This window comes from Trichosurus vulpecula, chromosome 5, assembly GCF_011100635.1.
Source record: "Trichosurus vulpecula isolate mTriVul1 chromosome 5, mTriVul1.pri, whole genome shotgun sequence".
NCBI lineage: Eukaryota > Metazoa > Chordata > Mammalia > Diprotodontia > Phalangeridae > Trichosurus > Trichosurus vulpecula.
Genome location: NC_050577.1, coordinates 219,593,596 through 219,610,030, shown reverse-complemented (window position 1 = coordinate 219,610,030; position 16,435 = coordinate 219,593,596). Strand labels below are relative to the sequence as shown.

At 42.1% G+C, this 16,435-nt stretch overlaps 1 pseudogene; it reads left to right on the top strand.

Annotated features, from left to right (window-relative positions):
• The window catches only part of LOC118851207, a 28,334-nt pseudogene extending 15,396 nt beyond the window's left edge, over positions 1 to 12,938 (top strand).
• The last annotated feature ends 3,497 nt before the right edge of the window (positions 12,939 to 16,435 follow it).

Sequence of the window (16,435 nt, the reverse complement as noted above, 5' to 3'; positions counted from 1 at the left end):
ACACTCTGCCAAGAAGGAAGGAAAGGCATCCTCTTATCTCTTCTCAGTGTATCCCCTTCTACAAAAAAAAAAATTAAACACAGATGCAGCCTTAATTTTGTCTTTCTTGTGAACGTGAATTTTCATCTGTTGTGTTTATCTAAAGTGGAACCAACCTAGATGTCTTGGTTCATGAACTTGGTAAACTGCATTAGAACCCTTAAGCTATTAGGGGATTAATTAGTGGGGGGATTAATTGGTATTTCAGAAAAGTCATTTATTAAATGGCTCTTGGCTCGACAGCCAGAGGAATCAATACATTTCCTCCTCTAGCATAGCTCAGCCAAGCAAGGGGCTCCAGCTGCTCTCTTCCTATCTTCCCATCCTCTCCCCTCAGAGCTAACCCATTTCTAGAGTTAATTTGAAAATAATTAACTTGTTGGGGTTTTTTTAAGGTAAATTCTGCAAGCAAGAAAACATGTAAAGCATTCTTTCTCTGTTGGGTCAATAACACCTCACCCTCCAATCTTTCCTTGGGAATATCTGAGTGTCATTGAAGAAACCACATTGTCAGGTTTCTGCACTGTATTCCTTTGACTTCCTACCAGCTAGAAAATAGAGACAGGCATTCCTCCTGGCCAAAGCCAAAATAAATCGCCTTCTTACACACAAAGCACTATTAATAAATAATCTGTTCTCACCAAGTCAGCCACTTACCACTTCTAAGATTTAAATGCCCCATGCCCCCCCGCCGCAGAAAGATGATTGAATGAATGGAGAAATTTATTAAGGGCTTACTATGTGCCAGGCACTGTGCTAAATGCTTTACAATTTATTATGTCATTTAATCTTCATAACCTCCCCGGGAGGCTGGTGTTATTATTAATTATCATTGCTATTCCCATTTTACAGATAAGGAAACTGAGGCAGAGATTAAGAGACTTGCCCAGGGTCACACAGCTAGGAAGCACCTGAGCCAGGATTTGAATTCAGGCCTTTCTGATGCCAGGCCCAGCGTTCTACCCACTGAGGCACGTGGCTACCTCCTAGGATCATATCCTCATCACAGGATTCTAGAGCTGGAGATGGAAGGAACCTCAGATTCCACCTTGTACAAACTCCTTGTTGTATAAATGAAGAAACTGAGGCCCAGGGAGGTGAAGGGCCTTGGGAGGGAATTAAGCGGCAGAGCTGGGACTGGAACTCGGGTCTCGTGACCCCAAATTCAGTGTTTCTTGTTCATTAGGCCACCTGGTTCAAGCCCCACCGTGGACGCCAACTGACTGTGAGACCCTGGGCAAGTCACTTAACCCCGTTTGCCTCTGTTTCCTCATCTTCAAAATGGGGGTATATAATAGCAACTACCTTGTTGGATTGTTGAGGATTAAATAAGGATCAAACATGTCAAGATATTAGGAGACATGCAGCAAGCAAGCTGTGCCCTGAGCTTGGCATAACAACCATCCTTCACGCTCACCCTCTGGCAAAATCATATAATTATTATATTGCTTTGACCTGCACGAGGTATTCTCTGAGCTTGGACAAGCCCCTGCTGTATCCATGTTCTGGTCATGAAGACCTACTACGGATCAGACTTGTCACATTGTGGCCGTCACCCCTCATTGTCAAGGCAAGAGCTCACTGCTCAGTGATTGGTATAAGCATTGAGATGTGGCCACATTAAGCAGGGACCCCCCCCCCACTAGGGGCAGGCCCCTGGCACATGTGTCTAATCTGCCTCCTTGCTTGAAAGTCATTTCCCTCCCTTTGAAATTAAACTTCTGTTTGATTCCTGACTCTACTGTCTCTAGCCCGCTCTGTTTAACTCTGACCACCCACAAGTTAGTGGTCTATTCCATCTGGTTGACATTAATTGGTGTCAGAAGTGGGATTGGACACAGAACCAGGTTTTTGGACTCTCTGGTACCAGTGGGAATGAACCAGGTGCCACGGGACATTTACTTTTCCAGAGTCCAAAACCCTACCTCGTCTGATGAGTCCTCTGCCCTTGTCACCGCTCCAATCCTCCCACATTGGTTAAAGTCACCATTCTTTGTGAAGAAAATTACAGGGCCCCTCCAATGACCTGGTTCATGTCAGATCACTCAGATAAGGATATCCTTTCTCAAGATGCATACCTCTGTTAATTGGCCTCTCTGCATTCCCCTGTCTCTTAAACTGCACACCTCAGTAACTGTATGCCTCTATAAAATTAGAATTGTAATTGCACGCTTTGTTAGAACTGTTTGTGTCTGTATCTGTCTTGTTTTGTCTGTGTCTTTGCCTTTGTAAAATGTAAAATTTCTGTGTTGTGTTTGTGTTGTGAGCTAGATTCTGTTACCTTGAAAGATTTAAAATGCAGACAACCAGAAAAACTTCTAAGGGCTGTAGCCAGAGAGTTTAGAACACTGGAAAAGATTAATGAACTTTTATAGTGGAAGCAATTGTCCCAGTAAGCAGGACTAACCCCTACTTTAAACTTTCTGTGGGAGATTAGGTTATAAGAAAAGAGAAAAAATTTGCAAGACACTTTTTTTCTGTCATTTCAGCTTTGGCTGTGTTGGGATTACAGAATTTGTCAGATAATCAAAGTTTGTAGAACTACTAAAAACATCTTAGAAGATTAAGAAGTTTGAAGATTAATCATTTTAAGATCACAGGGGAGAATTCCCAGGACTTTGTGGTAATTCCAGGAACTCACCCCCTTCTGAAATATCTTAATAAGTTTTGGGGTACCACTCTATAGAATTTGTTTTAAGGAAAAATAAGGATTAAATTTTATAAAAGTCAAAAGTAAATGGCAAGATTAATAGCTTCATTGTTCTAGAGAAATGAAGGAGGGCAGCTAGTTTGGAAGTAATCCCAAAGTGAAGAAAGAAAAAAAAATAGGTAAACAGTTTGCACCTTATAGCAACCTCTTATTAATCCTTCCTTGATATTTCTGACCATGAAAAAAGAGAAGATTGTTTAAACCATAGATCCCCTGTGACTCCCTCAGTTCAGAGACCCTTTCCCTGTTAACCCCTCTCATCTCAGATTAGATTCCCAAACTCTCAGACAAAATGCTGACCTGCATTGGTAGAAGGTCCTTCCTCACCTGGGAATTTCCTATACCAGTGAAATCTCAAGTCCAGCCCATGTTCTCTAAGGCAGGAATTTTTAACCTTTTTGTGTCATGGACCCCTTTTGGTAGTCTGGTGGAGCTTATGGACCTCCTCTCAGGATAATGTTTTTAAATGCATAAAATAAAATACATAGGTTTGCAAAGAAAACCAACTATATTGAAACAGTTATCAAAATATGTTTTTTAAAGCTGATGGAACCCAGATTAAAAACTCCTACCATAAGGTATTAAACAGAAGCCCAGCAGGTATCACTAGAAATAGATTTAATTAAGCAACCCTAATTGACATTTTTTTCTATTGGCATCACAAACATGTGCTTTACTAATATTATTGTTGTTTGTTGTTCAGTCACCTTTCAGTCTTGTGACTAACTTTTCATGACCCCATTTGGAGTTTTCTTCACAGAGAAACTGGAGTGGCTTGCCATTTCCTTCTCTAGCTCATTTTACAGATGAGGAAACTGAGGCAAACAGGGTTAAGTGACTTGCCTGGGATCACATAGGTAGTAAGCATCTGAGGCTGGATTGGACCTCAGGAAGATGAGTCTTCTTGACTCTAGGTGCGGTACGGTATCTACAACATCACCTAGCTGACTCAGTAATGATAATTCCTAGCATCTGTAGAGTGCTTTTAAGGTTTTATTTTCACTAATGTCCAACTAAAATTGACCATTTCCTTCCATTTTTAATTGAGCTACAAATATTTTTCTGAGGAGCGGGTCATTAGACATCACTAGACTGCTAAGTGGGTCTAAGACACCAAAGAGATTAAGAACCCCTTCTCAAAATGTAGTGAAATCATCTCCAACATTTCATTAACTCAGCTATTGATGCAGGGTCCTTGTATCCAGCCCTGGAGGAGGAAAGGGTGGCTCCTTAAGGTGTGACCCATAGACCAGCATGGCCACCACAGAGGAAGGGAAGCTGTCTCTAACTGAATCAATACTTCACCCTTGTTGAGTATCTTTTCTACAGCTAAATAGACTCCTTTTTGTTAACTGTTAGATGGTCTAAGAGCACCTGATTTCATTCTAATTCCACACCTGAAACACCAGACCAGCCTGAATCAGACTCAGCCTATGACACAATCCATTTCTTCTTTTCCTCTGAGACTTTTGCCCATGTTCTCCTGTAAATCCTCAATAAGAGGGTTCCACCACCTACCTCCTGACAACCCCTGAAATTTGCTGAGGGCTTCCTCCAGATCCCCTGACATTCTGTAGATACCAACAGAGCACCTGGGCAATGCATGTTTTATGCTTTGTTCTTGCTACATGAGCAGCAGCTATATGTCTCTTCTCCTGGTACTTTGCACACGGGAGTCATCATTTGCAGCAGCCATAATGAGAAATACATTTACAAACATGGCCAATGTGGGAATTCATTTTGCTTCACTATGTATATTTGTTACAAGGGATTGGTTTTTCCTTTTCTTTTTCTTCCAATTGCGGGGAGAGGGGAAGATGGGAGGGGAAAAAATAAATCTTTGTTAATTAAAAATAAAACTAAAATTTAAAGAGATTCAGCAGCTAATTTAGTCTAAGAAATATATTCACTGTTTTTATACTCTAGTTGAGGACAGAAGTTGAGCCATAAAACAGCTACAGTGATTTTGTCAGAAAAGGGAAGGATAGAGAAGGAAACAATCATTTATTAAGCACCTACTATGTGCCAGGCACTGTGTGAAGTGCTTTACAAATATTATTTCATTTAATATTGGTTGGAGTCACAAGTTGGTTCTGACTTTTCTTTCCAGACTAATCTTACATCATTCCCCTCATGAGTTCCATGAGTTCTATGTTCCTGCCAGAAAGGTCTATTTGTTATTCTCTTTCTGTGCCATGCCATCTCCTACCTCCACACCTTTACTCAGGTTTTCTCATATTCCTGGAATGCTCTCCCTTTCTCCTTTATGCTTCTTGGAACTTGGAGCTACCTTCTTGGTTCAGCTCAAGTACCACCTTCTGTGAGAGGCCTTTCCTGATCTCCCTCTGTTACGGTCCATCTCAAAACTATTTTTTATATATTTGGCATAGCCTTGCCTCGTGAAGGTAATTTGTTGCTAAAAAAAAAAAAAAAAACTTCTCCAAGGGACAGTTTTCTACAGTGATTACTATTAATTACAACAGAACAAACTTTTATATATTCTTGAGTCCCCAAATTAACATATACTGAAATTTAATGGTTATGTAATTGAATTGAACCATTAATGAAAAAAAATTAAGATCATAGGACCACAGATTTAGAGTGGGAAGTCACTGAGTTCAACTAATTAAGAAAAAAGAAATCAGTACAGATCATATCAACTTGCAGAACTTGACATTTTGTAGAAAAACAAGGGAATGGAGTGAGGAAGAGTACCAAAAGAGTCACTGGGATCCATTCTTCATTTTCCAAGTGAAATGAATGAGGTGATCACTACCCTAAACTAGCAAAACCACAGGTATTTTGGAAGCAGAACTTAATGCAACAATTACCAATTATAAAAAAAAAATGCAGAGATGACCACATGGCAATTCTCATTTTGTAGGGCTTGACTGCTCAAAGCCTACAAAATTCAAATCAGTCTTCATAAATATGAATATAGGCTTGTCCCAATTGGTAGAAATAATTAATCCCTGGCAGTAGTTACGTGTATTCAACTTTGCACTATTCAAAGTTATTATTATGTAAAATGTGGCAATTAGTTCCAGCCTAATAGAAATGTACATTGTGAATCTGAATAATGTGGACATTTCAGGGGATTCATTATCCTCACTGCTCAGAGTCTATGCAAATACTTGTAAGCCAAGGTAGGATTTATCATAAGTTTAGGGCTGAAAGGAACCTTAGAGGTCATTGAGTTTAATTCTTTCATTTTTATAGATAAAGAAACTGAGGCCAAAGAATGTCAGTAACTGTTCCAGGGTTATGTGGCTCATAAATATCAAAGGTAGAATTTAAACCCAGGTCTTCCTACATGCAAGGTCAGCACTTTATCAACTGTCAAAATAAAATTCTTTTTTTAAAAATTAAAAAAAAATTTTATTTAATATTTTAGTTCTCAACATTGATTTCCACAAGATTTTGAGTTACAGATTTTCTCCCTATTTCTACCCTCCCCCCGATTCCAAGATGGCATATATTCTGATTGCCTTGTTCCCCAGTCAGCCCTCCCCTCTTTCACCCCACTCCCCCCATCCCCTTTCCCCTTACTGTCTTATAGGGCAGGATAGATTTCTATGCCCCATTCCCTATATATCTTGCTTCCCAGCTGCATGCAAAAAACAACTTTTTTTATTTTTTTAAGCATCTGCTTTTAAAACTTTGAGTTTCAAATTCTCTCCCCTCTTTCCTTCCCACCCGCCCTCCCTAGGAAGGCAAGCAATTCAACATAGATCACACATGTATCATCATGTAAAACACTTCCACAATGCTAATGTTGTGAAAGGCTAACTATATTTCCTTCCATCCTATCCTGTCCCCGTCCATTCAGTTTTCTCCCTTGACCCTGTCCCTTTTCAAAGGTGTTTGCTTTTGGTTACCTCCTCCCCGTATCTGCCCTCCCTTCTATCATCCCACCTTTTTTATCCCCTTCCCCTTACTTTCCTGTGGAGTAAGATACCCAATTGAGTGTGCATGTTATTCCCTCCTCAAGTTGAATCCTATGAGAGCAAGATTCACTCATTCCCCCTCACCTGCCCCCTCTTCCCTTCCAACAGAACTGCTTTTTCTTGCCATCTTTATGTGAGATAATTTACCCCATTCTATCTCTCCCTTTCTCCCTCTGTCAATATATACTCTCTCACCCCTTAAATTTATTTTATTTTTTCATCATTCAACTCATCCTATACCCTCTGTCTATATTCCCTTCAACTCCCCTAATACTGAGAAAGGTCTCATGAATTACACACATCATCTTTCCATGTAGGAATGTAAACAAAACAGTTCAACTTTAGTAAGTCCCTTATGATTTCTCTTTCTTGTTTACTTTTTCATGCTTCTATTGATTCTCATGTTTGAAAGTCAAATTTTCTATTCAGCTCTGGTCTTTTCACTGAAAAAGCTTGAAAGTCCTTTATTTTATTGAAAATCCATATTTTGCCTTGGAGCATTATATTTAGTTTTGCTGGGTAGGTGGTTCTTGGTTTTAATCCTAGCTCCTTTGACCTCCAGAATATCATACTCCAAGTTCTTCGATCCCTTAATGCAGAAGCTGCTAGATCTTGTGTTATCCCAATTGTGTTTCCACAATACTCAAACTGTTTCTTTTTGGCTGCTTGCAAAATTTTCTTCCTGACCTGGGATCTCTGGAATTTGGCTATAATATTCCTAGAAGTTTTCTTTTTGGGATCTTTTTCAAGAGGTAATTGGTGAATTTTTTCAATTTCTATTTTACCCTCTGGTTCTATAACATCAGGGCAGTTTTCCTTGATAATTTCTTGAAAGATGACATCTAGGCTCCTTTTTTTGATCATGGCTTTCAGGTAGTTCAATAATTTTAAAATTATTTCTCCTGGATCTATTCTCCAGGTCAGTGGTTTTTGCAATGAGGTGTTTCACATTGTCTTCCATTTTTTCATTCCTTTGGTTCTGTTTTATAGTTATCTTGGTTTCTCATAAAGTCACTAGCTTCTCCTTGCTCCAATCTAATTTTTAAGGTAGTATTTTCTTCAGTGGTCTTTTGGACCTCCTTTTCCATTTGGGTAATTCTGCCTTTCAAGGCATTCTTCTCCTCACTGGCTTTTTGGAGCTCTTTTGCCATTTGGGTTAGTCTATTCTTTAAGGTGTTATTTTCTTCAGTATTTTTTGGGTCTCCTTTAGCAAGTCATTGACTTGTTTTTCATGGTCTCCTCACATCACTCTCATTTCTCTTCCCAGTTTTTCCTCTACTTCTCTAACTTGCTTTTCCAAATCCTTTTTGAGCTCTTCCATGGCCTGAGCCCAATTCATATTTTTCTTGGAGGCTTTTGATGTAGGCTCTTTGACTTTGTTGACTTCTTCTGGATGTATGTTTTGATCTTCTTTGTCACCAAAAAGAGATTCTAGAGTCTGAGTCTGAGTCTGCATCCTTTTTTGCTGCCTGGCCAAGTTCCCAGCCAACTACTTGACCTTTGAGGTTTTTGTCAAGGTATGACTGCTTGTAGAGTAGAGAGTGCTTTGTCCCAAGCCTTAGGGGCTGGGCTACTGTTTTCAGAGCTACTTCTACTCCACTGTCGCTGCAAGCTCCTCCCAGAATCGCCAACCAGGATTGCAACTCAGATCCAAGCAGGGCAAAGCACTCCCTGTACTCCCACTCTGATCCACCTCTTGATTCTTCCCACCGTGTGATCCAGGGACTCTGGAAGCAGCTGATGTTGGAGCTCTGGAAGCAGCCACAGGAGCTTCCTGCTGCTGTTGCTGCTGCTGCCACCACCACCGCTGTGCCACCTCTGCCACCCCCAGGGCTGGGGCCAGGACTGCTTTCTAACCCGATCTAGCAGTTTTCCCACTAACCTGCTCCATGGTCTTTGGCATTTGTGGGTTGAAAAATCTGGTAACTGCCACAGCTCAATGATTCATGGCCCTAAAGTCTGCTCCGGCCAACTCCCAGTCTAGTCTATCCTGGCGGGGCCCATGCTGGGTTGCACTCCGCCCCCAGCACCATGTGATAGACCCTTCCCAGTGACCATCCTGGCTCTCCTGGGCTGGAGACCTGCTTCCTTCTGCTATTTCGTGGATTCCACAGCTCTAGAATTTGTTCAGAGTCATGTTTTACAGGTGTGTGGAGGGATTTCCAGCCATCGTCTTGGCTCTGCCCCCCTATGACATATTTTGTATTTACTTTTCTGCATATATATGATTTCTCCTCTGTAGAATGCAAGCTCCTTGAAGGCAGGGATTCTTTCTTTCTTTCTCTTTCTTTCCTTCTTTCTTTCTTCCTTCCTCTCTCTTTCTGTCTTTCTCTCTCCTTCCTTTTTTACTTTCTTCCTTCTTTCCTTTCTCTCTCTCTCTCTCTCTCTCTCTCTCAATCTCTCACTATCACTCTGTCTCTCCCTCTCCCTCTCCATCTCTCTCTCTCTCTCTCTCTCTCTCTCTCTCTCTCTCTCTCTCTCCCTCCCTTTCATCTTTGCCCAGTGCTGCACATAGAAGGCATGGAATTAATGTATGAATATGTGATGAATTAAACTGAATTGAAATGAGCTGAAATCAATTAAAAATTCCAGGTCTTCCAACTTCCAACTTTTCTCCTGTGCCCTGGCTATGCCCTTAGGAATAACCCAGTATTCCAGAAGCAGCATGAACCCTACCAGCAATGACCTTTCCTACAGAGATGCTTGCCTTCAGCTAATAAGGGCCAAGATTCAGCTCTTCCTCTCTTTCCTCTGTCACTGACTCCAACTTCCAATTATTTCTTGGTGCAGAACATCCCCAGTGAGCCTTGCTTAGGGGACAGTTGGGTTTCTATGAGATCCTAAAATAATTGCTGAATGGCTTGTTTACCCAACCTCTTGGTTTGTTTGGGGGACACTGGCTTGCCTCTACTGGTGTATGTCTTTCTTGGAAGGAATGCTCACTGCTGAGCAATATTAACCTCTTATATTGTTGTCTATATTTAGCTTCCGAGTGGGTGATAAATCAGGTTATGATCTTGCAGTGTGATTTAAGAAATACTAAAACCAAATTAAATTAGAGAGTTTGAGACATTGTTAAGCATTTCTAAAGAAACCCAGCTGGAAAGAATTACAGCTGCCTGGCTTAAACAACAGTTTACTCCCTAAGTTTAAAAATAAAGTCAGGAAATTAGCGGTGTGTGTGTGTGTGTGTGTGAGAGAGAGAGAGAGAGAGAGAGAGAGAGAGATGTGAAGCAACATTAGCTCACAGTTATATGGCCCTTTACGAAGGCTTTTCCTCACAAAAACCCTGTTAAGTAGGTGGTTTGGAGTTTTCTTGGCAAAGGTACTGGAGTGGTTTGCCATTGCCTTCTCCAGCTCATTTTACAGATGAGGAAACTGAGGCAAACAGGGTGAAGTGACTTGCCCAGGGACACACAGCTAGTAAGTGTCTGAGATCGGATTGGAAAACAGGTCTTCCTGACCCCAGGCTCTGTGCTCTATCCACTGTGCAACCTAGATGCCCCCATTTATGTACCTGTTATGTAAATGAGGAAACTGACCCTTAGAAAAGTGAAGTGACTTGTCCATGATCACAAGGGGAAGGGAGGGGATGGGAGTGGAGGGGAGGGAAGGGGGGGTAGGGAGAGGATGGGAGGGGAAGGGAGGAGGCAGGAGGGCAGGGAAGGGCATGGAAGGGGAAGGGAAGGGCATGGAAGGGGAAGGGAAGGGAAGGGAAGGGAAGGGAAGGGAAGGGAAGGGAAGGGAAGGGAAGGGAAGGGAAGGGAAGGGAAGGGAAGGGAAGGGAAGGGAAGGGAAGGGAAGGGAAGGGAAGGGAAGGGAAGGGAAGGGAAGGGAAGGGAAGGGAAGGGAAGGGAAGGGAAAGGAAGGGAAGGGAAGGCAAGGGAAGGGAAGGGAAGGGAAGGGAAGGGAAGGGAAGGGAAGGGAAGGGAAGGGAAGGGAAGGGAAGGGAAGGGAGAGGGACAGCAGGATGTAAATTATCATGTATTATTTTTTCTTTAGCAAGGTGTTATACAGGCACCCAGCAGATAACAGTATGAGTAAGTCTGAATTAATCCACCATAATTTGCATCTTGTATTTATTTTGGCAATGCAAAATGCTCCTAGTTAATTTAATAATGATCTATTTAGAGGCAGGGAAATTGGATTGCATTCATCAGACTTCTCTACCTTTCTTCAGCATGTGAAGCTATTCATTTTTGTTCTGCTCCTTTTATAACCCTCATTGATATGCATTAGAAAAGAAAATAATCACCAGATCTACATATTCCAAGCTACACAGTGGGACTTTTCGGCCCTGAACCGAGAGGAGAGGACGGAGTGACTGGTGAGAGACTGCTCTCTGACCTCATCCATAACAGGTGCTGATGCTTATGAAGCACTTTGTATCTATTATTGCATTTTACAAAATCACCCAGAATCTCCCAGGTGGATGAGACCCCAACAGCCACCTAGTCCAATCCTGGAAAAAGAACCCATCAGCAAAAAGCTATCCAGCATATGGTCATCAGCCTGTAATTAAAGATCTGGATTGACGGGGAAACCCCTGCCTCCCAAGGCAACTCATTCACTTTTGGAGAGTTCTACTTTTGAAGAAGCTTTTCTTAGTTATTATTTATTTTTTTCTTAGTTCTAAATTGGCCTCTTTGTCAACTCTATCCACTGCCCTCTGGGGTGTAATCCCTCTTCCAACCTACATCCCTTCAAACACTAGCTACCACATCCCCTCCCCCCTTAAAGGCTTCTATTCTGCAGGTGAAACTCTCGCATTTCCTTCAACTGGCAAGAACTTGAGTCCCTTCAACATTCCAGTGACTCTCCCTTGGACACTAAGGGGCTCATTAAAGTCTTCTCTAAAACATGACCCCCACAGTTGAACACAGCATTCAAGATGGATGTCTGAGCTTCACAATAACTCTAGAAGGAAGACAGTACGAGAGTTACTCTCCTTATTATGCAAAGAAGGAAGCTGAGAGTCAGAGAATTTAAAGGATTTGTCCAAGACCAGATAATTTCCAAGGAGCGCCATCTCCAGCCTCAGTCCTTGTTCACAGGCTTTCTCACGCCTAGAACGCATCCTGCCCTGCTTCTTGTCTCCTCTTCTTATAACCCTGAGTTTCCTTCCGTTTCATCTTCCACATGAAGTTTCTCGAGCCCCTCTACTTCGAGTGAGCTCCCCCCATTAAGCTACCCGGAATTGATTTTGTAGCTATTTTGTACATACCCATCTGGCACAGGCTTTGTGGCTCACTCTCCCAAATCCCATTGAAGCTGGCAGGCTGGATTTCTTTCATCCAAGCCCCACAGGGTATGACCCAGTCTTCCACTGATCCTAATACACTTTTTGTAAAGCATCATTTTGTTCTGTCCAAGGGCTGGAAACATTTTACTTCTTCCAAATTGATTCGAGACTGTTCCTGACTAGTTTAATATCTTTGATTGAACCTAATAAAAGTGTCAGGGTTTATACAGAGCTCTTTACATAGAGTAGGGGGTGAATAATTGATTGATTCCATCATCCCCTCCATCAGCCACCCTATACTTATGCATGTACATGTTGCCTCCCTGATAGAATATAAGCTTCCTGAGGGCAGAAACAGTTTTATTTTTGTCTTTGTATACCCAGCACCGAGTACAGTGCCTGGCACATTGTAGGCACTTAATAAATGTTTGTTCATTAATCATTATTGTGACAACACTAACCTAGTTTCTTCTGGTTCCAAGGTCAGTGCTTTTCCCAGGGTACTCCTGTCTCCCACATCCTACAGACTAGCTTTGGTGGGTAGAGAAGGAGACTGGTACTTCCTTTTCAATGGTTCTTTAAAACTGTTGTGCTTGGTAGACATACAGTGTTGGGGCGGGGCAGAAAGTCGAAGATAGCCAGGGAATAATCTAACTTTTAGGCTGTGTCATATTGAATATGCCAGATCATAGTATCATTTCCACAAGTCGTGATTTATGTTATCTGTGGTTTGGTTCGGTCTTGGTGTTAAGGGAAGGGAGGCAGGGGTAGCAAAGGAAGCGACCAAAACCAGTGATGCAATCTGTCGGAAATGAGATTATCTCAATGGACAGCTTGTTCTGACTCTAGAGAACAGGGTTGTATCACTTCAAGGTAAACCAGGGAGCAGCATGCCATTTCAAATGAGTGAATTATGCCCTCATTACACTTTGTTTGTCATTCGGTAGTCATGGGGGCAGACGGTGATAATGGGAGAGATAACTCGGAGCAGTACTGGTGATCACTCAGCTGCGTCGGGGCCGGCTGCCATCCCAGAACAAGCCAGGAATGGAAACATGGCCAGTGACGGATGGGCCCCAGAAGTGTGGAGCCTGTTCTGCCAGATACCCGATAGAGGGTTGTGGCCTACAAGGACAAAGTGTTTTAGAAGATTAAGGAGTGTCCTGTACAGAAATCAAGTTTTCCTGCTTCTTGGGCCAACACCATGGGGCTCCCAGGCCAACCAACAGGCTAAGAAACTCGAGATACATGTGAATCTTTGAATAAGATCCTCCATGCACCATAAAGTGAGCCAAGCCTTTGTTATTCTATTAGCTGACCTGCACCATTGCAGTCCCACCTAAAGTCCCAATCCTAGTGAAGGGGATCAGCCTTTCACACTTAAAGCTTTACTCACAGAGTGGGAACTGTGACGAGTCCTACCAGTTTAAAAAAAAAAAATCCAACAATAAGGGATAGCTCTCTGGGAGGGAGGGAAAAGAGACAAACTGGGGAACCTAGGCTATAACAAAACAAAAAAGATTAATAAAAATCTACTAAAAACTGTACAACAAAAAGAAATTTACATGATAGCTTTGTTGTACATTTGAAGATGAAACTGAAGGAAACTTGGGGTTATAAACCCAGCACTCTTTCTGCTGCCCCCCAGTGTGGTAGATTGGCAGTTTCATGAGTAATCATCTTTTTTATTTACTGCATTAGGGAAGTGCTTGCTTTGTTCTGTGAATTGAAAATAAAATTAATTTTTTGAAAAAGGAAACAAAACAAGCATTGCGTGTGCATGACACTGAGTGAGGAGTTAGGACTACATAGCATAAATGAAGCAATCTCTTTCCTCAAAGAAATTACATTCTCTATGGAGGAATACAACATACACCCATATAAATATGAAGCAACTGTGGTGAGGTGGAAAGACAAGTAGATTTGGAGTCAGGAAGACCCGAGTTCAAATCCTGCCTTAGACACTTACTAGCTATGTGACCTTGGGAAACTCATGTAACCTCTTTTATTTTTTTTGTCTCAGTTTCCTCATCTATGAAATGGGGATAATATATAAACTATAATATATAGTTTACTAGAGTATATATAATATGTAGGGCAGCTAGGTAGCCCAGCAGATAGAGCACCAAGCCTGGAGTCAGGAAGACTCATCCTCCTGAGTTCAAATCTGGCCTCAGACACTAGCTGTGTGACCCTGGACAAGTCATTTAACCCTGTTTGCCTCAGTTTTCCTATCTGTAAAATGAGCCGGAGAAGGAAATGGCAAACAACTCTAGGATCTTTGCCAAGAAAATCCCAAATGGGGTCACAGAGAGTCAGACATGATTGGAACGACTAGGCTACAACAAACATAATATATAATTGGTATACATAAAAAATATAATTAATAATTTAGCACATAGCTATATTATAGCACATAGCTCTATTATATGTAATTATATTTTATACATAACCAACACATGTTTGTGTGTGTATACATACAGGTTATACACATGTACATATGCACATATATGTTAGTTGTGTGTGTATAGGTGTACGTATACATACATACACACATACATGCACACATACATACGTACATATATATAGACCTTTGATTTCCTCTATCTGTATAGGGAATTCTGGTTTCACCTCCCAGACGTAAAGCTCATTACTTGTGTCACCTTGGGAAAGTCTTGTTTTCTTCATCCGTCAAACAGGGGGCTTGGGATCAATCTACGATTCTAATAAGATGTTCTCAAATTGGTACGGATAAGTAAAGGTCACAGATTGGGAGCTGGAAGGGACCTTCGAGGTCATTTAGTCCAACCCTGTCATTTCACAGTTGAGGAAACCGTGGCTCAGGAAAGTTTAGTGACTTGCCAGGAGTCAAACAGGTAGTAAGAGGCAGAGACAGAATTGGAACCCAGGCCCTCTGACTCCTCCAGTACCCTTTCTATTTTGTTGCTGTTGTTCAGCTGTGTCTGACTCTTCGTGACCCCATTCGGGATTTAATTGGCAGAGATACTGGAGTGGTGTGCCATTTCCTTCTCCAGTTCTTTGACAGATGAGGAAACTGAGGCAAACAGGATGAAGTGACTTGCTCAGGGCCACACAGCCGGTAAGTGGCTGAGGCTGGATTTGAACTCAGGTTCTCCTGACTCCAGGGCCAGCACTCTATCTACTGTGCCACCTAGCTTCCCATACTTTTTCCTTGCCAGATGTTCCCTACACAGATTAGATCCCTCCCTCAAACTGGATTGCTATTGCCAGTAGTCACACAGGCAGAAAGAGGCAGAGAGAGAATTTAAACCCAGGTGCTTGGACTCCAAACCCAGCACTCTTCCTGCTGCCCCCCAGAATTTCCTGGGGGGTGCTGAGAGTTTTAGTGACTTGCCCATGGTTCCACAGTTAGTATGTGTCAGAGGCAGCATGGAGCTCAGGTATTCCAGATTCCAAGACTAGACTACTACCTGCTATGCCATGTAGCCTCCCTCATTGGGGGTGGGGAGGAGGGCAAGAATGAAGAATAAAACCTGGAGTAATTATTTCTAGAATGGTTCCAATGAGATAATGCATATCAGGCACTTTATAAACCTTACTGTGCAATATAAATGCCAGCTATAATACAAAGTAGCTATAATACAAAGTGCTCGGAATAAAGGAGAGATCCCGATGTAGCACTCTTGGATAATTTGTGAGGGGAGGTAATACCATTGGCCAGGAGATCAGAGAAGGCTCTTGGAGGAGGTGACACCTGCGCTGAAATTTAAGGACGAAATGAGAAGGAATGCCTCACCTGCCCACACCAAGGGGACAGTTAGTGCACAGAGTTGGGAGAAAGCACGTTCATTTTAGGAAACAGCTTCCAGTCCGGTTTCAGCTAAAATATAATAATGATAAGGCAAGTATAATGATCGTAATAAATAAATATGGTGTTTAACTTCACAGAGTACTTACCTCATGAGAAATACTTGTAAGAAGTATTGTCCCTCTTTTACAGAAGAGACATTTGAGGCTCAGGAGAGGACATCCTGGACAACTGACCATCCAGTTCCATTGGCAGGGAGCTCACCACTAAAGGCAGTCCATTCCTGGGAAGTCTTGTGTGTTAGACTATGCTGCAGATAGCCTGTGGTCTGGGGAACAGAGAACAAGAGGCTGGAGAATTAAGGTTCCATGTCACAAGGTAACAGTTCTATGTTTGTGGGCATTCTCTGAGTCTTTCCCCTACTGTTTTGGGGATGCCAATGTCAGAGGACAGGGGACCTTGACATTAGGCATTGACTACACCCAAAAAACAAGAACACTCACATCCTTTATGAATAACAGCACCCTTTTACAGATGGGGAAAGTCAGAGGTAAATTGACTCAACTAAGGCCACACAGCTTACACATAAGGAGCCATGACTCAAAATTTGGGCGCCCTGGCTCTAAGGCTAATGCTTTGCCTGCTGTTCTAAGCTGCCTATCATCCAGACAATGGAGAGAAAGTTAAAGGAAGCAGGTTGTTGTTTC